Source organism: Lutjanus erythropterus, chromosome 12 (genome assembly GCF_056507025.1).
Source record: "Lutjanus erythropterus isolate fLutEry1 chromosome 12, fLutEry1.hap2, whole genome shotgun sequence".
Lineage (NCBI taxonomy): Eukaryota > Metazoa > Chordata > Actinopteri > Lutjaniformes > Lutjanidae > Lutjanus > Lutjanus erythropterus.
Window position 1 is genome coordinate 12,456,534 of NC_139328.1, and position 24,880 is coordinate 12,481,413.

Here is a 24,880-nt window from a genome sequence, read left to right on the forward strand (position 1 = left end):
ACAATTTGTGTACTTTAGGATGTAAGCCCGGCATGAGGTAAATTAGAACATTTCTATTATTCCTGAACAATTACTAGAATATTTTTGAAAAACAAGAGCCCTTGAAATGACCTTAAGATAAGAGAAAAAAAGAGAGAGAGAGTGGGAAAGAGAAGATTAAATGTGCAATTTAGACCACAGCTATGCATAGCCTTTAGGAATCCTCCACTACAGAATAGATGATTTTCATGAAACATGGGCCTTTCAGGGCATCACTCAATAGATATCAGATTATAGAATATGCATTATTATCATATTTGTCTGTGTGGTTTGCACGAAGCCGTGAGGCAACTGATACTGGATGGATGAATGTGCCATGTGCTGATGCAGGGAAGGGGGGCAAGGAGGGGACAGGGAAACGGATAGGGGAAGACAATCGGGTGGCTAACTATCTCACTCAAGGACAAGCAGGTGCAGAGAATGACCAGGGAACGCCATTCGCTCTACAATAACTTTAATGTGTCCCTATTCAAATCGCTTCTTTGCCGACATTCCTTTCCACTGGTTCAGTGCACAGCGATATGAATGGAAAACACAGAGCACCACTTTCCACAAGTTCAAAAGGTTACAGACCACTTCTTCCCGCTGCCGAATTCTAAGTGCTGTGAACTTCCTTACCTAAATAAAACAACGTAATCCCAACCCCTTCAGAAAAAAAAACTGTGTCAAAAGGCCAAAACTTAGAATGGGAAAAACAAGAGGAAACTGCAGAGATTTATGAGAGGGACGAAGGAAAAGCACAAGCTCTTTCCAGGATCCAACCTCTGTTACTCCCCTTCAGCTGACAAATCTTAGTCTCCCTTTCTCTCTCCCCCCTTTCTGTTGTTTTTGCTGGGAGATCTGCCCTTTGTCAGGATATCATGCCCTCTCTGAGCACTTACCCCCATCAGGCCTATCTTCAGGAAACAGATGGGGTCGGAGGCCATTCCCTTGCCCCTCCAAACTGCTGAAAGCGGCACATTGAGAGCCCACCTCCACACCGTGGCCCTCCCGGAAACCTCCCACCCCTGGCAAGGCGCCCACTCTGCACACACATCTCACTCAAGGAGCGAACCTTGCTTGATTTACTTGCTTTATCTCTCGTACATGTCTCAATGTTTTCTCTCTCTCTGGTTTGAGGGAGGATGGGTGACTCAGTGCTATGCCCTCCTCCACAGAGGGGGCGGATCTGCCCTCTCTCATACTGCCTCCCAGGGTATAGGAGAAGAAGACAGTGCAAGAAGAATGACCCCAGTCAATGCCTTACAGTCAAACATATTGGCTTTGAGACAATAGTATAAAACAAACAAATAAATGGGCCTGTATACAAGGCTAAATTAAATTCTACTGTACTAAATGAGGACGTCTTTGCCTTGAGACATTACTAAGCTGCCAGGACAACCTCACTCCATTTTTTTTATTTTGGTTTGTTTGCTTGATGTATATTATTTATTTAGTGCCTTTACTCATAACACACATACATAAAGTCGTATCTGTGGGGGACATGTGGGAGTCACAAACATTGCTTGAGTTTAACTAGCAGAATGAACATGTTTAGATGGGCAAATAGCTATGTTAATATGAGGTTTGTGAAATATTAGAGAGGCTGCCTCACAATAAAATGATGCCATAATATTAAAAGTCCAGAGTGTAGAATTTATAGGGATTCACTGGCAGAATACGGCATAAATGGAACATAATGCTGCTGAGTTGCACCTGTAGATGAACTGTTGCACCTATACTCAATGTATCATCATACCAGTGCACATAAATTTATAGTTCAGATCATTCAGTGTGGGGATGTATGAGGTACTTATCAATAGTCAGTGTATTACCTACAGTAGAGACTGGTAGACATGCCCCCACAGGAAAAAAAAAAAATCAGTATCAGTTCAAGTCTATGCTAGATTTAGAATATTTCCACCACTTTGCCATCAGACAGCTTTTTCAGACAAGAAACCGATGTTAGATAATCCAAATATTGCTCTCTGCAAATCTCCAAACTCTATGGTTAAAATCAGTCATTTTACCATGCGGAGCACAGGAGCTGTTGATCTATTGCTGCCTTGACTGGTTTGTTGTGTTACTGTGTGACTTCGGTGTTTTAAAAAAGAGAGTTTCAACTCAGACAGCCGTAAATTGTTCTGTGAGGTAAAATTTCACTCATGGAATTTGGTTGGTTTGGAGAAAGTGATGGTTTCCCATTGGAAAACACTGTCTGATGCGAAGTAAAGTTGTGTAAATATTCTAAATACAGTGTATACTCAAATGATATTGATGTTTTTAGGTGGGACTTTTTTAAATTGGGAAAAGACCTTTTGCTGCTGGGGGCATGCCGACTGGTATTTAGTGAATACACTGACTACTGAGTACTTCATACAACCCAAAATTAATCCCTTGAAATATTTTGTATGTGTGTTGGACCAACAATGCAGAGCTTCTGCTAAACACGCAGTCGGTAAATCCTTTGTTTTGCAGTGATGGCCATCAAAATGCCTGATTTTTTTTTTTAAAAGAGCAGAAAGAATCACATCTGTTTTAGGGCATCTGGAGTTGAAGCTGTACATTTCAGGTGCAATTATCCCACATAGAGAGACTAACTACAGTGTTACTCACACACACTCAGTAATACACACACATAAGAGCAGGAGTGCGCACACCGCACACTCCCTCACAGTAACAAACATATACATGTGCAGACATACGTGCACACATAGCATAGAAACAGATACTAGCACAATGGCCGAAACAAGTGTGTGAACAACTGTAGATGAAAGAGCAATCTTCCTCAGGAGACCTCAAGAGGAAAGAGAGAGAGAGACTTGTTTTTTTCCTTCTTCACCCAGACAAGAAATGCCCAGGCCTCAGCAGCAGCCTGAGTAAATAAAAGAACGGGCCTTACTTCCCTGTCTCTCGGGCCGGGGGCCTGTGCACGCCAGCACTCTCTGTGCTGCTGCCAAAGGGGATGCTGGGGCCTGAAAAACTACACCCTGCAGCTGAAGGGCTGTCTTTGTTGGTCTGCCAAGGCCTTCCTGAGCATCCTCCAGCCAACAGCCTGTCACGTCCTGGGAGGAAGACCTCCATCTTAAGGCCTGTCCCTCTCTGGGAGTTCTGTCCCTACCCCCTCCCTCTTTCTCTTTTTAAATGTCTCCTATATGGAACAAAACAACCTCATTTGGAGTGCTTCTATAGGGGATGGCATGAAATGTGCCATAGCCATATTTACTAATAAGATAAGCTACAGTGCATGAAAACTTAAAGGAATTAAACAAAAAGTCAAGTTCAACGAATCCATATATGTAAGTGTATAAAGACATTTAAAACAGCTATGAACAAATTGGTGTTTATTTTTTCTTCTGTGGCAAAAGAAACCACTAAAAATTCCCCCTTCACACGCAGATCTCAGTTTCCTCCAAGCCAGTCTGAATTACTCTTTGTGCACTACTTCCTCTATGTTCATTTATAGCACCCTTTCCCAGAGTAAATACTCCTGTTCAAATACAAATCCTCAATGCTGAGAACAGGTAAGTTTGCCATTTCCGTACACAGCCGCATAACTTTCAAACCCCCCGAAGAGAGTTTTGATTTATGCAATTAATGTATTTGAGAATTACCGAGATATATAAATATATTTCTAAAAGAGCGAGTCATTAATTTTCCTGATGACATTGCTTCCCTTTGGACTATAATACATATGGTGGCAAATATTGTTTCTAAATTTTAAGTACTAAATGATATGCATAATTTGGAAAGAATTATTACAATTGTATTCTTTGTGGACAGATACCGCTCTGTCATAGTGTGAGCAGAGTGCAAGATCAGACGGAAGGCTACATATGATTTGTGGAGTTATACATATTCAAATCCAGTTAAATCCCCTTTTGTTGCAAAAGTGTACAACAAAAATGTATGTGTCTGATAATGGACTTAGAGACAGCCTCAATGCCTATCATGTTTATGTGCCAAAAAATGAAAAAGAAAGACAAAAAGTATAATTAACTCTCATGTTGAATGCATTGGGAATAGAGCTAGGATGTTTGGTTTTTACATTTAGTAGCGTAAATACCGCAAGAAACCCTTGGAACAGAAATGGCCTTTTGCCAAAATACCATAAAAATCTATATGCACAGACAGTGCTCAGCAAAGGTATTCTGTTACTCTGAAACCCAGACACACATCTGTCTTGCCAATTTTAACTGATGTATTCAAGCAAAGAGTCATTTTTGCCATAAAATACCACACAATATGCAGAATTTTCATCGTAGATGATTTAGTGGAAAACTTTCCATGCTTAAAGCGATAGTTCGGATTTTTTTAAGCAGGGTTGTATGAGGTACTTATTCATGGTCAGTTTATTGCCTATAGTAGGTGGCAGTCAGGACTCCCCCAGTCTTGAGATGCAGCATTGTATTGTTGTGGACAGGGTCAGCAGCAAAATGTATTTTAAACACCCAAAAAAAGACCCATCTAAATAAAATCAGATGGGAAACCGCCGTTTTATAAGCCAAATATCGCTATAACCAAACTCCATGTGCGAAATCAGTCATTTTACTGTGCAGAACACTTGAGTTGCTGGTATGCTGCTGTCTTGATCAGTTAGTTACTATGTGGTATTGTGTGACTTCAGTGATTTAGAACTAACATTTTAAAACACCAAAGTCACGCAATAATACAAACAAACTGAAAGAGTGAGGCAGCAGTACTCCTGTGCACTCCTGTGATCTGCAAGGTAAAATGACTGATTTTGCCTATTGAGTTTGGTTGCTTTTGGAGAGAGCAATATTTGGCTCATATAACAGCAGTTTCTCATCAAAAAAGGCAAAGTAAGGTGGTGAAAATACTCAAAATATAGCATACACGTAAATTGATACTGAGTTTTATGGGTCCGCCTTTTTAAGTGGCAGAAATATGTTTTGTTGCTGACCCTGTTCACAGTCCATTGTTTAGTGTTCATTCTGGTGCCCCTCTCTGCTTCTTCAAACTGTAATTAATACACTGACTATGGATAAGTACTATGGGTAAGTGTTCTGTAATGTATTCATTTCAGTTCAGACGGATCCGGTTGTTTTGTGGTATTGGGAAGCACTTTGAAATATATTTTGAAAAGTGCAATCATTACATAAAGTTTTACTTACATAATTACTTACTTACTTTTTTTAACAGAGACAAAACTTTGACAAAGCCCTCTCTTAAACATAGCTTACTAAACAGGCATTTGTTCTATTGTTTTTATCCAGTAATACACCCTCCCAAAACCTTTCAGGGACCGTGATTTGGGAATAACTCGCTGCTGGCGCCCGGACCTTCGTGTCTGAGGTCCTGGAAGCAGTTCAAGATGGCTTATCACTGCCTGACAGCAACATAGTACATCTCTTCTATTTAGGAAGCCAAACTCTTATCCAGGTCCAGGACCTTATCTTATCAGAAAAGTGTTTTTGCTATCAGTCATCTGCCGCTTCTATAGCGAGCTAGACTTTGTTCAAAAGCCACTCTAGTGAAGCAAAGCATGGCCATGCTTTCAGCCGCCAAAACCTTATCTTCCTGTGTGTTGTACCGGAGATCTGTACGTAGTGGTTGTCATAAGAGATGTGTTTGTGTGAGTGTATTTGTGGCACATTGGGGATTGGGGATTCAATGAATAAACAAAAAGCTGACAACTTGTCTGATGTAACACCATGACCCCACTTCATATTCAGAGAGGGGATCTTTTTACAGTTACTGGGAAAAGTAGTGAGCCTCTCCCACGAGACAATGCATGTGTCATCTCAACGCTTTTCCTGTTCTGATGCCCAAATAGCAATGTGTGTCTGAACAACACGCTATCATGTACGGCCCTGTTTGTGACACAACCACTTAAGATCTAATAGAGGAGGTAGTGAAAGAAGTTTTTACATTAGCTAAGACTCCGTTCTCCCTGACTGAGAGAGGGAGAAAAAGGGGGTGGTCGATTTTTTTGGGACTAATTCCAGTCAGATGAACAAATCACTCAGTTGATTCAGGACCGAGAGCTCAGAGGACACAGAGCTATTGGAAGAGGCCCAGTGCTGGGCTTTACTCACAGTAGTCCTGCTACATCCCTGTTTTAAGACATCAAATCCAGTCAAAATGAAACACTGATAATTCCCAGTAGCTGTCAACAAAAGTGCCAGGTGGCTAGACGTGGCTTTTTGCACTGTGCGGCTGATTAATACACACAAATAAAGACAAGTGGAGGTATTTAAAAGAGCTGCTATTTAACATTTAAAGGGATAGTTTGGATTATTTGATGTGGGGTTGTATGAGATAGTGAGTGTATTAGCTACTGTAGATTAGGGGTGTCAGGATGTAAATATTAAATCAAAAATTGATCAAAATGAGCTTTTCATTAGTCAATTTCATTAATAGAAATCAATGCCAGAATCAGCAATTGTACCAGTATTTTTTTGTCTACATGCCTTATTGCATCCAGCATGTCTGAAGAAAAAAACAACACTTTAAAGACGACACAGCGAAGCTTACTGGCTGTTCTATGAGACTTGATACCATATCAACTATCTTTTTAAAGAGGAATTTGAAAATGTAAACAACACTTGTCAGGCCATAAAACCAATGATCTGTTGAGATATATAAAATCAAGACTAGATAGTTTAACAATGGCATAGCTGTCTGTGCTAAAAAAATGTTTAAATTGGAAAATCAGATCAAATCGTGACCTTAAAATTGAAATCAAATGGTGGAATCATGACAGTACATACCAGTCCACACTCCCCTAGTTTAGAGAAACAGAGAGGGGCAACATAAAAAGTCTGTATCAGCTTAAGTGTGTGCTATAGTCAGAATATTTTCATTGCTTTACTTTGGCATCAAACAGCATTTTCCAATGAGAAGCTGCTGTTAGGTAAGCCAAATATCGCTCTCTCCAAACTGCAAACCAAACTCCACAGGCAAAATCAGTACTTTTACCTCACAGAACATGGGAGTTGTTGGTCTTCCACTGCCTTGATCGGTTGGTTTGTTTGTGTTATACTGTGTGACTTTGGTGAATCCAAACTAACCTTTTAATACACTGAATAACACAAACCAACAGACAGATTAAGGCAGCGGAAGACCAGTAACTCGTGTGTTCTGCAAAGTAAAATTACTGAGTTCTCTTATGGAGGTTGGTGAGAGCGATATTTGGCTCATATAACAGCAGTTTCCAATCAGAAAAGTTTGTCTGACAGCAAAGTAATGCTCTGAAAATATTATAAATATAAAATGCACTTAAACTGATATTGATTTTTTTTTAAGTGAGCCTTTTTTTAGGTGGCTAAATTGGGTTTTGCTGCTGACCCTGTCCACAGCAGTTTATTGCTTAGCTTACGTGCTGGTACTCCTCTTTGCATCTCCACTCTGGGGGCACTGACTGATACACTGACTTACCTCATACAACCCCACTTCAAATAATCCACCCTATCCCTTTAAAGAAGCAGCTATTTATCATTTAATACATGTCACATACTGTACATAGTATTGTCTATGTGGGTGTGTGGGTGTGTGCTGTGTTTATACTCAGCCCGTCTCCCTCTTTTCCTCTTTTTTTCCTTAGCAAACACAATATGTTTTTTACACATCACTGAGAAATGTCAGGTCCCTGCCCCCCCTTGCTACAGATCAATCAAATCCACTATGCTACAGGATGAGAAGGAGGGGTTGAGTTGTGAGACGACTAGAGCAGCAGCAAACAAGGATGCTATCTTTTAGTGAACGAAGGTAGAAAAACAGCAGATGAAATAAGGATTCACTTCCTGGGGTTTCATCAGTGCTGTAGCTGTGAGTTACTCTGGCCTAACAACATGTACACAACACATTTACACACACACTTGGAGGAAAAATGAACACACACACAACCCCCAAAAAACTGCAGTCAATGGGGATTTTTTCACACAGGGCCTGACACAAAGAGCTGGAACATCAAGCGCTGTCCTGACTCTGTGGTCTGGGTGTCCATTATTCTGGCCCTCATGGCTCTGTCTCTCAACCATGGGGAAGCGGCAAACTGTCAACTACTTTGTCCACATTACCCACGTCCCCCAGCTCAGACAGGAGCACTTGGTCACTGTCCCAGAAATCACAGTGCCCCAGTGGCGTCCCAGGAAAGTTAGACAAATGGAAGGCCAGAGGAGGAAAAGTAGGGCGGCCAGTCATCCTTTACTAGGCTTTTTCTTTCCATGATAGTGAGACACAATGAAAAGTGGAATTCCATTACTTATCGCAGAGATGTGTCCCTGCTGCAACTGATGTCTTTCCACCAACACGGACAAGCTGAAAAATATACTAATGATGACAAACAATAATAATGACTGACCTCTAAAACGAAGGAGGATGTTGATGCAAAATTAGCATCATGTAACAATCCATAAGTGTTTGAACTCTGAAAGCCTGACAACACATTTCTTATCCTCTGTAACTACTGCATGCTTTTACATTGAGGTCACTGCAACACGCTTAAACTGAACACCAGATATTGATGACCAAAGATGCTGTTAGACATATTTTACCGTTTAAGAAATACTATCACACTAACACTGCAGACTGGGGTCTCTGTGAACAATGACAAACAGACAGATAGATCTGCTCATCTCCTTTTTCATCTCCCTGTAGTCCTCATGTGTTATGGTAGATTTAATTGGAACTGGAAGTTTGGAATTTGCGAGTTTCCGAAAAAGCACTTCTTATTATTATTATTTCCAACAGGCTGGGGCGATGTTGGACTAATGCTGTAATTTTGAAGAACAGCCAAGAGAAACTGTGCGAATGTTACGACTCTCATTAATATAGAGTTAAAGTGCAGATTTTTTTTCTCCATCGCCAAATGGATTGGTTGAAGAGTAGGTATAATTTCAATCAACCAAGATTTTCTTTGGTGGACTACAGATCCTTTTTTTTCCCTTTTTTTTTAAAAATAAAATTTGTAGGGAAGTTGTCTTGTATCCTTTTGTTTGGCCCTGCCTGTTGTGTATACACATCAGAGGGCACAAGTGTTATCTCAGGGCAGCACAAGGTCAAAGAGACTGGGTTGATAAGAAATTATATTGTCAGGAGTGCTTTGTTTGGCTACATTTAAAATTAAGCCGTATTTTTAATAGAGAAAAAAGGGTCACATTTAATTACATCATTATTTAAGAAAGGTGAATGTGGGGTTCATAACAGGTTACTATGCAGTGTGCAGTGGGTAGGTCTGGGGACTAATGTTTATGTTTCAGTTGAATTTTGCTTTATTTGAAGTACTCCAATTATTAGAAGTGAATCATATTGGAAATTAAATGCACTTCACAGCATGTGTCATTAGCTGATACAAGGCAGTGTTTTTTAAATTATAAATAAATGTACATTAATTAAATAGACACTAACAATAATACAAAACTACATTTTAGTAAAGTGGAATATTTTATATAGTCAGTATGTTATACAGTATTCATTCATAGGTTTGAAACAGGCAGCCAGTATGAAGCTTTGCTGCAATGCAAGCTGGTTCGAGCTGTGTTTAGGATGTAGGTGGAGCAGTTTGTGTGTGTGGGAGAGCGGTGGTGGTGGTTATGGTGTCATCTCCTGTAGAACAGAGAGGCTGGTTGGTGTGGAGAGGAAGGACAGTTGACCACTTCAGGTACGACTACAGCACAAACAGGAAGGAGGCTGTTCCCCAGGTCTTGGCTGGACCAGCAGCCACAGTGAGCCTCCCAGGGGGAGAGAGGAGGACGACAATCTGTCCCCCAGCATGGCCCTTCACCGCCTGCCTCACTGCACTGGCTCTAAGGGAGTGCTGGGCCAGGCGGGACTGGGCTGGGCTGGGCTTCAATAGGCAGGGGAGCCTCTGTGTGTGTGTGTGTGTGTGCTGTTCCCTCAACACTGCGGCAGACCAGGCGCAGGACCCAGTGGACAGTCAGCTAGCCAGTCAGTCACTCAGTCACTCAGCCACTATGAGAGATGCTGCTGTACTTCTATATACTGCAACTCTATTAATATTTCCTCATGGAGCAAGAGTTTACTTGGATGCTCTATTATTTTGCCCCCGCTCTTAGTTACTCACGCAATTTTGATTTATGTGATCAGCTCCAAGAAGAAAAAAAATTGTTGTGCATACAGAAATATGCTGAGTTACTGTATGGTTGCTTCATTAAAATAGGGTTTGCTCTGCAAGTTTCACAAGGCGCTATCCATTACTTAAAACCAAACACAGCACACAGTGAATTCGGAAAATAGGGTCTAATTCTTTTTAATCAAACTACCTCATAGTGACCCATAAAACTTGGGCTAGACTTCAACTAAAAATTATTTCACTTATTCAGGCTAACTTCAGACACTTGGATCTACGTTTCAGCACACTGGGAATATTTTGAAAAAGGGCAGTTAGTCTGCCAAATGCCCATAAAAAAGTCAGCTGCACTTTATTTTACAGTACGCTACTGAACTGTAACAAGCTTCACTTTGTATCAAAGTAGACAAAAATTAGAAATTAGTTCCTCATTAGACAGTATTAGACCCTTTATTAGACCCCTATTAGACTTTATTAGAGGATACTTACAGCCACATTCACTTTACTTCACTGTACATTTCTGTTGTAATGTGTCCGTAAACACCCTCTGATAAAGTCTTATAAAGGCCTTACAGTGGGAATCAATACACTTTTACAGGACAGTTTATTTGGAATGTGTCCCTAATTAAACAACTAGTAAAGAATCTATTATTTCTAGTTTTGTCTAATTTCAGACAAAGAATGGTTTGTTATGTTTTAAAAATAAAGTGCAACCAAAAATATCACATCTCTTTTTTTTCTTTCTGCTGAGGCGATGAAAATCACATGCATATGGACGAACAGCCCAGGACCTGTGTGTGTGTTAGCTTTAGCATTAGCATTTATCAGAAAAAGCCTGACCCTGCCTCCTGACCCATGACCTTCAGCTCCCCTGATTAATACACTGTGGCTCTATTTGATAACTCCTCAACGCCATCCCAGCTTGTCAGTGGTAAAACAACTGGAGACAGCCCAGGAGGGAGAAGAAAACATGCATCTCAGAGAGGAGCGCGGGAGGGGGAAGAAAAACAAGCATCAACTCAAGCAAGACGATGTATTTTCATGCATCCCTGTCTTAAATGTCAAGATTTCTTAACCCTCAGTGACTGCAGCGCTGACACCTCTCCAAGGTTCAACAGAAACCGCATTCATTAATAATTAGCTTAGCTGTGAGGACAAGGAGTGAGACTGAGAACGAGAGAGACGGCTAAAATTTAAACTTCTGTCCTTTCCCGAGAGAATCGGATTTCACTACAAGTTTTTTTCATTCTTCTTCATTTCTTGTTTTCCTCGTGTGTTGGCCAGAATCCCGCAGGCGGCCCACGAACGAGCGATGCAGACGTCGCATCAGCCGTACTACTCCCTCCTCTCCTTAATCATGGCTCTAATACCCTCCAGATGAATAAACATCTTCATCCCCTCTCTGTTAAAGCCAGAAGGCTCCTCCACTCTTGAATCCAAGAAAGAAAGAAGGAGAGAAATGGAGAGTTGAAGAAGGAGCGCAGGAAAAGGATGACAGATGGAAGGGTGGATCAATGTTGAAATGAACCAACAGCAAAGTAACAAAGCCACGGCAAGATTTTCTGGTTCTTCCCATAATTCGTCTGATCTATTTCCCCCTTGACACAATTATCACAGTCCTCCTAATTATTTTTGCTTCTTAAACCGATTTCTAATGGCAGGCTGTGTTTTTTATGATCATGTTTGTAAAGTGGAGGTTTTTTTGCGGGCTGTTGTGCAACCTTGTCGCCTCAGACTGTGTCCACAGACTGCACAGGAAGGGGGAAGGGGGCGGGGAGGGAGGAGGCAGTGGAGGAGGAGGGGGGTTGTCTCTGGAGAATGGGCCAGGCCCCAGACCAGCACTTCCCTGGCCCAGTAACTGTGCCAGAATACTCATGACATGTGTGTACAGTATGTGAGCGCAAATGGCAGACAGATTTAGGGGTTTGCTTTGTTTCCCCCTTCTATTGTTTTCTGCTGGTATCCAGGCAGCTCATCATCATATCTTAATACTAGCAAGTATTAAGAAAACACACACTGACACACGCACACGCCTCGCCGAACGACGCGGCTCCTTTGCTGCCCTCACCCTCATCTTCATTTGCAGAACAGGGCTGGAATATGAGGCCTGAATACAACCAGACAAATGACTACAGGGCATTTTACTTATTCATTCATCACTTCACATTGATTTATTCCTGTTTATCTATTTATCAGCTGCAAAAAAAAAAAGTTTCCCTTGGATTGTTTTGCTAAAAGTTTGCACGCTGATGTACTCAGTGAAAAACTTTCAGGGTCACAATAGTAAAATCCCTAAAAGAGATTATTGAGGTTCATCTTACCCTTGAATGCCCTCCTCTCATGCCAGCACCTCAATGGGCACTTCTCCTCTCCCTATTTACATGGGCCCAGCACTCCTTGGCTTAGTAACCATTTACTTAGTTACACACCACCACCTGGGAGGCTATTTATGTTCCTCTCAGGAGAGGAACTCAGTTTGACTGCCAACCAACGCCCCCATATGAATTATCATCCATTCACTACAAGTAAACTTTAGGAAAAGACCTCAGATTCTCAGTGTGACTGTACATTTGGAATCTGCTTGACAATATTAGCTGAATAAATCAAATATTTGAGGTGAGTCATGTGTTTAAAAAAAGACAAGACTGCAGTGTATTAAATCTTTTTTTGTGTGGATAGAGTGCTGCAGGAATGAGTCTTAAAACCCGGAAATGAGTTAGCATATTAGCACCTCCGGCTCCCTCGTTTCGAAGTCAATGGGCTTTTTGAATGGGTTTTTGGTTAGATGCCTGAAATAAGGTCTGTGGTTAACACAAGCTTAAAGGAGAAATATGAAATATATTTACTACGCTACATCATAAAATGGCCATGATATGTCATCAGAGATTAAGTTGAAATACTGGATCCTTCAACAACAATGGTACAGCCAGTATGTTCGCCTTTGAAATTGCCATTCTAGTGCAGAATGTCTGTTTTTATTTGCCCACCTCATGTTTATGAAATATCAAATTAATGCCAAATTAATTAGGGAAATAATAAATAGGGATTCAACCTACTTTATATACCGTCTATGGCTCCAGCTTGCGTTTTGTTCCATGACATAAAATATATCAGTAAACACACAAATTTTGAAATATTAAAAAAGGCTGTTGTGGCTAAAATATGACAATAAAAGTTGTCTGGGACATTAAACATCATCACAACAAACACTAGTCACTTAGTGGTGGTGATGTGAAGTCATGTGACCGTTGACTACGTTAACATTAGCGTAAGTTTTTTATTTCTGCCGACTGCATTTATGCAGGGGTGGTAGAAGTAGACATATTCTTTTCTAAAGTAAAAGTAAAATTGCTGATCCAACGTTTTTACTCAAGTAAAAGTGAAAAAGTAGAGGTTCTAAAATATACTCAAAGTATGAAAGTAAAAAGTCGCCCTCTCAAGGACATTTCTACCAGCTGTTTCTGTGCAAAGCTAACCTCACCTTTTCTCTGAGGCTGAGCCTGCCTCTCTTGACTGTTCTGCCTTGTTACATCTTTTACAACATATTAATCTTGTTACATCTGCTGTGCGTTATATGCACTGATGAATACAGAAAGGAATTGTCTTTTCTATGTGTTATTGTCTCCATGAGGTTGAAATCAGTCTTGATGTTGGGAAGAAGGCACGCAAAATGCAAAACAAAAATTATCTGCAGATGCATTAAAACTTAGAGAGTGCACATATTTGTGTTAAAATATAGGGAGCGAAATTTAAAAGCTATCAGAATAATACTTAAGTATCTGTAGTGATGTATTTGTATTTGTAAACGTTTGTTCACCACATTTTCTGCACTAATAAGAAATCCAATGGAAAAATCCCATTGCTTTTTTGTGGCGGTAACCAAAGCGCTGCTAACGTCCAGGTTGGTCTACAAAAATGCATCATCCCTGCAGCACTCTACAGCGACCATTTCTTAAAGGTATCTTATCTTAATATCTGGGATTATAATGCAACTCGGTAATAAGGAGTTTTCCGTCTTATATGTGTTAATCTCACGTCTATCTGAATGTGCAGCTTACTGTGATGAACCCATTTCAAGGATCATCGTTTGAGAGACTGAATGTAATAGTCCCCCAATATCAGTTATCGCTGACAGCGCCATCCATATCAGCTAATTACTTTTCATTAGGCTGTTGTAGACGAGAGGACATCAGCCTTTATCTGTATATGAAAGGAGAAGACATTACTATTATGCTGTTACTGCGAAACAGCTCGTGTTACTGTACCACTAATATAGAAACGGCTTACAATGAGATGGTAATAAAACTCCTGTCACTCCTCCAGCACCTATCGCACTTGGCTACTTTAAATATCAAGAGAATATTACCAATAAGGTGACCTTTAATTACATTTGGCATGCAAATAAGTTGACGAGTCAGGAAGAGAGAGAGGGAGAGAAAGAGATGTTCTAAGATTACCATTGGAGTCCTGATGACACACACATTACACACAGAGCCCTACCCGCCTGGTAACAGGATCTGTGCTGCTTTTTTTTTTCCTTCTTCTTCAACCAGCCTACATCCAACACAAACAGAGGAAGCCAATAGGTCAGAGCAGTGCATTCTCCCTTCCTTAATTTGTATTTTCCTTGGCGTTCTTGGGTTAGTGAGGTGACTGTCATCTCTGCGGCTGTTCATTGTCTGACGGAGGAGTTGGACTTGGGGAATATAATCCCACGCACTATGCATACAGCAGGGAGGAAATATGGGCACAGAGTTGGTGCACGACCCCCTGGGTAATTTGTAAAACATGAGCCATGGCACCCGAGCACCATGCTGAAGCTCAGGTCAGGTGACTCAGTCACAGGTGCACCATGGGAGGATCTCTGGTGAGGAGGCACAGCTCCCACCACAGAGCATGGTGGGCAACATGATGTTTTCTAAACATGGAGATCTCTAGATAGTTGCCTCAGACTTTATTTTTAGGAATGTGAAGAACACTGAAAGTGAAGCACAGGTAGTGGCTCAATTGTTCTTCTTATTTCTTCAGTACTGAAGATCTTTTTCCCAGCAGCCATATCGATATGAAATAGCAGGGTTAATACAGGTATTATCAATGATACTAATTAAGGCCCCATTCTATTTAGTGTTGCAGAGCCTTTCCATTGAGCCAACATGCAAAATAGCAGCATCCTGAATGTGTTTGACCTGAATGGAACAGAACCTTAATTAACAGGGGTTGAAGTAACTAATTACAGCAATTTAAATTACTGTAATTAAGTCATTTTTGTGTACTTGTACTTTTATGAGTATCTTTTCAAGTCTGTAATTTTACAGTGTGTAATCTACTTTAGAGCCAAACCAATTGTGGATTTTTGTGATGATGTTGACACTAATATTAAGGAGTAAAACAAATCTGATATTGTCATATTGGCTGATATTATTTATACAGAATATAATGTACAGACTATAGAACATAAACAAACATTTTTTTGCAATGATCTCCATACCAGCCTATGCAATGGTGGCAGGATATTTTATGGTCTGACATTACACTTTATTGTACAAAATGATATTAGGGCACTATTTCTCTCACATTAAAACAAAAACGAAAGACAAAGCGTGAAGACACTGTAAAGTTGCATGGAATTGTGGGAGTCGTTGTCTTCCCTTTAAACAACCACCATAGCTGGTGAAAATCTTTTTGACAGGACTTGAGCATAAATCATGTTCTTGGATGAAGTGATATTTAAGTTTTACTCACATTACATTTAGTGAGGTTCGCAGACTTCCTTCCTCACTCTCTGACGTATCATGTTTTCTTGGGAGTTAAAGTAACTAGCAAATAGCTAGCAAATAGCTAGCAGGAACTGCACCGTTACCTTGAATAAATGATGGATTTCTCTGCATTTGAACATTGTTGGAAACATTTGGGATGATGTAAGTTCGCAACTCAGCAAAATATATAACATATGTCTAGTGTTTTTAAGATACTTTACTGTGGAAACGTTATATATTATAGCTTTAAGAGCAATGATCAAATATAAATAAAAATGGTTTATATCAGACAATGCTGATATCCAATATTCAGTAGCAACTATATAAACTAGAAAAAATACAAATAAACTTATTTTCTTTGTTTGTTTGTTTTTTTGCAGATATGCAGTTATGATTTCTGGGTAATATGAATGTTGATGAGCCAATGTCAAGTCTCTGTTTAATCATATCATAACGTTGACCGTCAGAGCACTATCCATGGTTCTGATGGCTTTCTCTTTGACTTTTCAGCTTTCCAAATACAGTAGCCTAAGTAACTCATTTGACTATAAAATTTAGCACATTGTTTGTGTGTGTGTGTGTGTGTGTGTGTGGCCCGTCATAAAAGCGTGCACTGCAGCTCATCATAACCACCGTACATCACTGTAGCTGTGTAATATTTCAGTGCAGTACTTCTACTTAAATATAGAATTTTAGTATTCTGTTAGTTAGCATAATTGGTAACACCTGAATTTAAACCACTATTTCATGTCCAAATCGCTGCTGTGAAAAAGCTCAATTTAGCTTTTAGGAATTATCAGCTTGCATCTGTTCCTGAAGGTGGGAGGTCAAAGACGCACCTTTCTTCCATTGGACATAATGTTTTCACTCCTTTACATCAGCAGATCCCTGAGACGCACAGATGTTGGAACACAATAGCACAAACATACCACACACATTATACATGCCTGAGCTCACACATGTCGCTTTAATAAGAAGTCTTGATTAGGATTCGGCAGACATAACATCCCGCATGCACGCTCTCTGCTTTGCTAGGCCTCAGATAACCTTTATCCTATAGGGTTTAATTAATGTCAGCCAGTCTACTCTGCCTTTCAGAAGGAAACGACTTATTCCTCTGCCCTCATGAAGCCCAAATCCCTCTGTTTCACTGGTGAGGCCGGCTGCCTTGTTTATCCCAACTACAGGTACAGCTCCCTATTAAGGCCAGCACTTGTTACAGGGAAAAGGTTGAATTATTTACCAACAGTACAGGGGGAGGAAAAAACAGAGAGAAAGAGGCATTTCATACACAGGATGAGATTTTTATGGTGTTTTTTGAGGTTATGAACGAGGTAGGATTAATGATCCATGGACATTAGACATACAGGTGCTGATTACGTGGGAAAAGGGCATCCTAGCCTACCGTTAAGTAGAAAATAAGACCATACACAAGGATTAGTAAATTTCCTCCTCCATTACATTATGCATTAAATGACTTTCTTGCTTAAAACGTAGGTAGTTTTATACATTTGGTCATGTGTAAATAGTTGAATGTGTTTTGTTAAAGAGATACCGAGGGTGCTTGTGCGCACTCTTCACCCAGGGCAAACTGTCTGCATTCTATCTGCATCTCAGCCTCTCTGCACAATACAACAAAACATACAGAAAACAAAAGGGAGCACAGAGGGGGAGAACGAAGAGACAGACCAAACAATAAACTCAACCACAAGAGACAGAGTTTGACTTGGTGTGTGTGTGTGTATTGTAGTGTGTGTGTGTGTATCGAGGAGGGAGACAGAAAGCGCGAGAAGAGGAGGACGAGGGAGATGAAGACAAATGCAGAAAGGGGGAGAGACAGAGGGCGGCAGAGAAAACGAAAGACAGAGGGAGAAATCAAATTTGCAAGAACATAACAAAAAGCTGTATCTCCGACAAAAGAGAACACACAAGGGTATTTGTCTAGCTGTCTGCACCAGCAGGATCCTCTGAAAGTTTATTAAACTAGAACCCTTCAAGAGAAGGCAGAGAGTAGTAAACTATACTACTGGGGAGGAAAAGAGAGAAGGAGAGGGAACGGGAGTGAAGGGGGGGGGTAAAAAGAAAAAAAAGCTAGCTTTTCAGCCTCTGTCTCTCAGAAATTCTTTTATTTCAGCCATGCATTAAGTAACCTCCCCACTGAGTTCTGCTCCCCTTCCTGGTGTGGATAAAGCCGTCCCTCGGGGGAGCCGCTGGTAATTTCCAGCTTCGCCAGAAACTCAGGTATTAGAAAAGACCGCTTGGGGACCTGCCACAATATACCTTCACAATTTCATACGCTCTGAAAAAGAGGGAGCCCCTCCCTCGCAGCCTACCCCCACCCTCCCAGTAAACCCCCTCGAGGGTCCCCCAGTTCAAATTTCTGAAGTGCAGACAACGGGTGTATGTGTGGGGGGAGGGTAGGGTGGGGGGTGGGGGGGCCCGTGGGACTGAGCACCAGCAATAGAAAATCCACTGCATAGAGGAGAAAAAAGCATTTCCTCTCTGGTCTGGCAGGAGTGCCTTTTTTCCCCTGGCTCCCACCAGAGGCTTTTTACAAAACATGTGTTGCTGACATGTTGACAGATTGCTCAGTGAAGTGTTAGGCGCATGCACACGGCTGGCCATTTAGGGGGACATGGCTTCCTACCCAACATCCTCTACCTGAGGCACCATGTTTTATACATCATCCCCCAAAGAAAAAAAGGAAACAATAAAAGGTAAGGGAGTTGCTTCCTTTGTGAGGAAAGCAGAATATCAGAGAGCATACAGAGAGAGAGACTGCGTATAATGCTGCCTTAGCTGAACTGCGGTGGTGATGGGGAGGAGCAACGGAAGTGAGAATAAGGGAGGGAAATGGTTTCAGGCAGGAAAGACGGAGATAAAGCAGGAGAGGTGGGAAAAAGAGCTCGAGGATGCATGCTTATGTATGCTTATGTGCAGCAGGTGAGCTTGTCAAACCAATAGGAAAGCCAAAAGATCTCTTTGTCTTCCTGAATTGAACCCACCAATAAATAGCAAGGCGGGAGGATGGAAATCTGATCAAAGGCCAAGCTTCCAGATCCAACTTTTTGCTCCTATCAGGGTATCGACAGCACACGTCTTAATCGCCCTGCGGCTCCAAAAGTGCTGCCGTGGCAACAGGATGGAAATGGGGATCATAATGTATTCATGGTGCCGGCGACCTGGGGGCTGCGGAGCGCGCTCTCTGGGGACCGCACTTTACCCAGAGCCAGACGTGTCTGGGCAAAATCACTCCACACAAGACAGCAGCAGAATACTGAGGAGCCATGACAGGATGGAGGGAGGGAGGGAGAAAGAAAGAGGAAAGAGGGGAGGCAGCAGAGAGAGCGATGGATTGGAATGGAAGATGATAACAGAAAATAAAGAAGGAGAAGGGTTGTGACATTAGAGGTAAACAATGGCGGCTGAGTGGTCTACAGTAAAGCTGGGTATAGACTGTACCATTTTTGACACGTTTTATTCCAACTCCTTCTGTATGAGTAAATCGTCTGCGATACTGAGATAAATAAAGATGGACACCGTGGCTCCGCTGACTCCCACTGTACACAAATGAAGCCAAAATATCCCAGATACGAGTGCTGCCATCCTGTGCTGATGATGTCATTTGGAGCCAGAGTCTGCGCAGTAGTGATGGGGTTGGAGCTGCGTTTTTGAGGTCCCGCCTACACAGCTGGTCAACTCAATCATGAGCAGGCCTCAATCATGATTTGAAACAATTTTTTTTATAGCATTAAATACCAAATTTAAACCAAACTGATCAGAGAATGAACATTTCAACAAACTCATTAAGAGTATCAAAGGGGAACATTAGCAAGGAAATGGCTGAAAGCTGGCTAATATTAGCTACAGAGGTTAACTGGCTATCAAACATGTTAATTTAACTGAAATATGGCCGGCTATCCCTTTAGACTTTCACTATTCATTGTCTTTATAGTTGCTGAGCAACCAGGAATTGGTGAAATGACAATGATTTGTCAGACTATTTTTTTTTATGTGACTTGTAACCTGGAACATAGAAGTACGACGGCTTCTCATGTGTGACGGCAGAGGAAAATTACTGCCATGTAAATATGGCATGGCAAACAACACCCGACAAAGCTGAAATTCGGTCCATCGTGCGGCTCAAAAATCAGGTCCAAAACTGTCTCAAATTGAACAGTGAATGCCCAGCTTAAAGAAAGGCGGAAAGGTTGCATTACTCCAGTACTGAATTCAAACTTCAAAACATAAAAGACAAAAGATCTGAGGCTTAAAGGAGGGGAAAAAAACAGGATGTGATTGGTGTGAAGGGGCTTGCTGGGATGAGTGGCTCTACCTTGAGAAGCCTGATGCTGCTTGACCAGGTGGGTGGTTGGCTGGGAAATAAATTGCAGAGGAAATTGGTCCAGATTATCAGGGCCACAAAGAGACATGGCCCTTTGGCCACGGGCAAGGATGGATAAATGGCTGGATGAGTAAATGAACAGAGGGATAGAGAGGGGGGAAGATTGATGGCTGAGCAGATGGATGGTTCAGTTGGATTGAGAGTCCAGTTACCCACCAAACACCACCCTGCACCACCCATCCTATCCTGAAAAATAAATGCTTACATTGGAGATACATCTTGCCTTTTTCCTGGTGCTCTCTGACCCTTTCCATCTAATGATCTCCCCCTCCTCTTCATACACACACGCACACACACTCACATATACATACACGCTCACAAACTCACACACACCTACAAAGATGCTCACATGCACAAACAAACAAACACAAAGCTATAGCCTGACCTGCTTTTCCTCAACAGGAGGGCAGCTACAACAGGCACCATGCCAGGTAAACATCCTCAAGCCTTGTGCACTCACTGCAGAGGGTAAAGCTCAATGTTGGAAACACACTCTAAAATACAAGGAATAGTCAATTATGTTTAGGACTGGGAAGACATTCTTAGAATATATATTCCTCTTACATGGCCCTCCTGCTGTATTTAGAAATAAAAAATTAAAAAAAGACAACTTTTGCTGCATTTTATATCAAGGTTCCTTTCTGTAACAGAAAGTCATAACACTCCCCCCTAGAGGTGATGATTCCAATGCATTAAGTCTCTCAAAATGAGAGGATTCACCTGCAGACTGCGGTGCGTCCTTCTGCACTAACTATCCTCCACACGTAGTACACCCTCAGGCATTCAACCTAGGGCCACAGACAACTCCCCTGTCTGTCTTTCCTCCTTCCCTTCAGCTGACAGGTTCTTCGACTGCTAAGCTCCAACACGGACCTCTGTGTTTGAGATGACTGTGCAGAACAATCAAGGGAGAGAAAGAAAGAAAGCAAGAGGAGGAATGATGAAGCGCGGCGAGAGTGGAGGAGTGTGGGTGAAGAAGAGGTAGAGAGAAACAAGGACATCAACAACGTGTTCTCACAGAGAGATGACCCCTGGCCATCCCGAGGCATCTGGTTTATCTGGCTGTCTGGGTAAGCCACGCACACACCTAATGACTCCAGCCTGGTCCATGTCCCATAGGTTTTTTTATCCCGGATTACGGATGGGGAATGACAATGGGTTGGTAAACTACTGTGCCTCACGTCTAAGAGCTCATATCAGACAAGGAGTTCTCCATGATGAAAAGACTGGGGTGAGTTGAGAACAAGGTTCAAAGTTACTGAGAAGTTGTGGTATTAGTTTCTGAATTGTACTTACAGTACGAGATTAAAGGGATAGTTTGGACTTTTTGAAGTGAGGCTGTAAGAGGTACTCATCCATAGTCAGTGTATTACTGTCAGTAGTAGATGGCATGCCCCCAGTGTGGAGAGTACCAGTGTAAGAAGCTAAGCAATCTGTTGCTGTGGACAGGGTTTGCAGCAAATATATTTTAGCCACTTGAAAAAATCAATCTAACACTAAGTGTACAATATATTTAGAAAATTTTTACCACTTTACCTCGTCATTAAACAGCCTTCTCTGGTGGGAAATTGCTGTTATATAAGCCAAAAATCGCTCTCTGCAAAGCAACCAAACTCCATTGTCAAAATCAATAATTTTACTTTGCAGAGGACAGGAGTTGCTGGTCTACCAGTGCCTCGATCGGTTAGTTTGTTGTTGTTATTGTGTGAGTTCAGTGGTTTTAAAGGTTAGTTCACATTCACAGAAGTAACAAAAAAACACAAACGAACTAACCAATTGAGAAAATGGTAGACCAGCAACTCCTGTGTTCTGCATAGTAAAATGCAAGATAAAATTATTGTTTTTGCCAGTGGAGTCTGGCTGGTTTGGAACAAGCTGTATTTGGCTTATATAGCGGCAGTTTTCCATCAGAGAAGGCTGTCTGATGGCAAGGCAAAGTGGTGAAAACATTCTAAATATAGCATACACTTACACTGACATTGATTTTCTTTTAGGCGGGCTGTTTTAAGTGGCTAAAATAGGTTTCGGTGCTTCTCCAAACTGGGGGCATGCTGACTGCCATTTACTGTAGGCAATAAATTGACTATGGATAAATACCTCATACAACCCCACTTCAGACAGCATGAACTATCTCTTTGATGTATCCTTTCAAAATATTTTCAATATAGGATTATGACACCTATAATTTTAATGGTGCTGTATTCTGATTTGCATGCATCATAAATAGTATATACGATATCATCTCAAACTGAAGGTCAAATATACCCCTAACTCTGAGTTGCGCATAATGTCGGGGGCCAATATGGAGATGTAGTTTAGACTCTAACCTCCCTTTTTTTCTCCTCATGTTGCATGGCACTGCTGAACAGACCTCAATCTACTTCTGTGGTGGAGATTAGTAATCATCTAGGGTCTTCATATTGATGGCCAGGCTCAGCTTGTTTGCATATTTACTGGCCTCAGAGCCCAGTCGCCTGAGGTGAGAAGCAAATTACATTTCTACTTACCCCCACGCGCACAACTCTCTCACACTCTTTCGATTTCTATCCCTCGTTTTCTCCTGCTTTTTTTTTTTTTTTTTTTTTTTTTTTTAACCAACCTCGTTTCTCTTAACATGCTGATCAGTCATCTTGTGGTAAGCATCCTTGCCTGCCCTGGTTGCATCCGAATAGCGGTCTCATTTGGCTAACATCATCACAGCGTAATCTTGTTGGAGAGAGCAATCAGTTTACTTTGGAATTAGGTATTCCGTTGGCGGGCCCGGAGAGAGGGAAGGCTCACAGGGTTTAAAGGATGCAAACGAAAGCATGCTCTCCAGAATACAGTCTTGAGCCTGATTGGGTGATAACAACCCACACAGGCTCCATGTGAGAGTAATGAATGGCCAATGGGAGGCCTGAATAATAATGCAATTGGATTAAAATCCAATCACACGATGGTTTTGTCTGTTGACTTTGTTTGTGGGGTATGTTCTACAAACCAAGTTCATGATGAGAAAGATGCATCATGCTTTGACTGGGGGCACATAATGTCCTAATATAAAGATTACCACTCTGTTTACTACAGCCCAATCTCTCTTGACTGTCAGCCAGTCCTGCTGGATTTTGTTGATCTGATTTTAGTGTACATGCGTTGCATATAGAATGAGCCTGATAAAACGATGAAGTGATGGTAACAGTTACATGTTCTTTGCTTCTTTGAGAATGGCTACCACAGGTGGTGAGTTACTATTCAATCAAGCATTTTAATGTCTCGCTTTATCGCGGAGACATGTACCAAAGCTGGCACACACTGCAGCCTTCTGCAGAATCCTAGCCACTCGTTGGGAGGCCATCTCTTAGGAGAGGCTCTCTGATCAAATCGATTGACTCCTCCAGGATGATCGATCAGCCAGGCAGGTTGGAGGTGGAATAGATTAGATGACCTTTACATTCTCAGCGGTGCTGGACCCCCCCCCACTGTCCACTGCTCTTAACATTAAGAGGACATCTCTGTATTACCTGACAGCACGGCTTTACTGTCAAACCATTACACTCTGCACCGACACACAATGTTCCCTCTGCCAAAGCGCAGTCCAGCTGGTGGCCTTGGAGGCCTTAAACGACACCCATCCTGCCCATAAAACTAAATTTATGAACCCACCTTCCAGTCCGAAAATGGCAATTAGCGCTAAGGAACAAATGTGTTACTTCACATGATATTTGAGAATCCCTGTCCTTGTGGGTGGCTGTGCTCCCCATATCCTGAAGTATAGGAGTGGCCGTTCCACAGAGCCCTATAGCAGCCCCCACCCAAACACTACCCCCTGGCCAACAAAAACAACCCCTGGGAGGGGTATGGAGGAGAGGGGGGAAACGTTGAGTCGGTGATAGTGTAGCCCCAAAGTTCCTAAACCACTGTGGCTAAAGCAGGATGCCGTCACAGCTGGCTCCGCTCCTTCCTGTGGGCCCACTCCACGGAGCTCAGCCTGCTGGGAGACATAAACCTGTCGGACTGGTCACTCTTTCCACCGCCCTCCATCTCCCTCCTTTCCTTTCCTCCCATTACTGGTGAATTTGGCAAAAGCCATCTAAGGAAAAAGCCCTTTGGGGATCAATGTGCAGTACAGTACATTTCCACGCAGACACATAAGCAAAAATCCTGTGACCTTTTCATTAGGGAGTATTAACATGATTCAAAAGCCTGTAGACGTTTCTTTTAGATGTCTGTGAACGAGGTACATGTTGATTGGATGAACTTTTCTTTGTCTCAAAGCCATGTTACATCCTGCCGACTCCTGGTGTAAATTATCGGAGGGAAACATACCACTGAAAGGCTCTTTGGCATTTGATATGCTAATACGGAGTGTTAATTATAAGCCGAGCATTTGTTCGTGTTACGCACTTCACACGATTGTTTATAAAATCAAACCAGTGCAAGCGAATGCTCATTTGCCACATAACACGCCACACACCTGTTAAGGTGCCATCTGATTAAAGGAAACCAGCCTACTGCAAACGAAAGTGTAAAAAAAAAAAAAAAAAAAACCTTCTTAAAGAGACAGTTCTTCTTTTAAGTGTGGTTGTATGAGGTACATATTGATAGTTAGTAGATGGCGGTCAACACAACCCAGTTTGGAGAAGCAGAAGGAAGTAGGAGAATGGAAGC

General features: G+C 41.7%; 1 protein-coding gene across 5 annotated transcripts in view; it reads right to left on the minus strand.

Moving 5' to 3' along the window:
• Positions 1-24,880, minus strand: part of LOC146317692 (zinc finger protein 521-like) — a 134,178-nt gene that overhangs the window by 78,135 nt on the left and 31,163 nt on the right. The gene's annotated exons all lie outside the window — the stretch shown is intronic.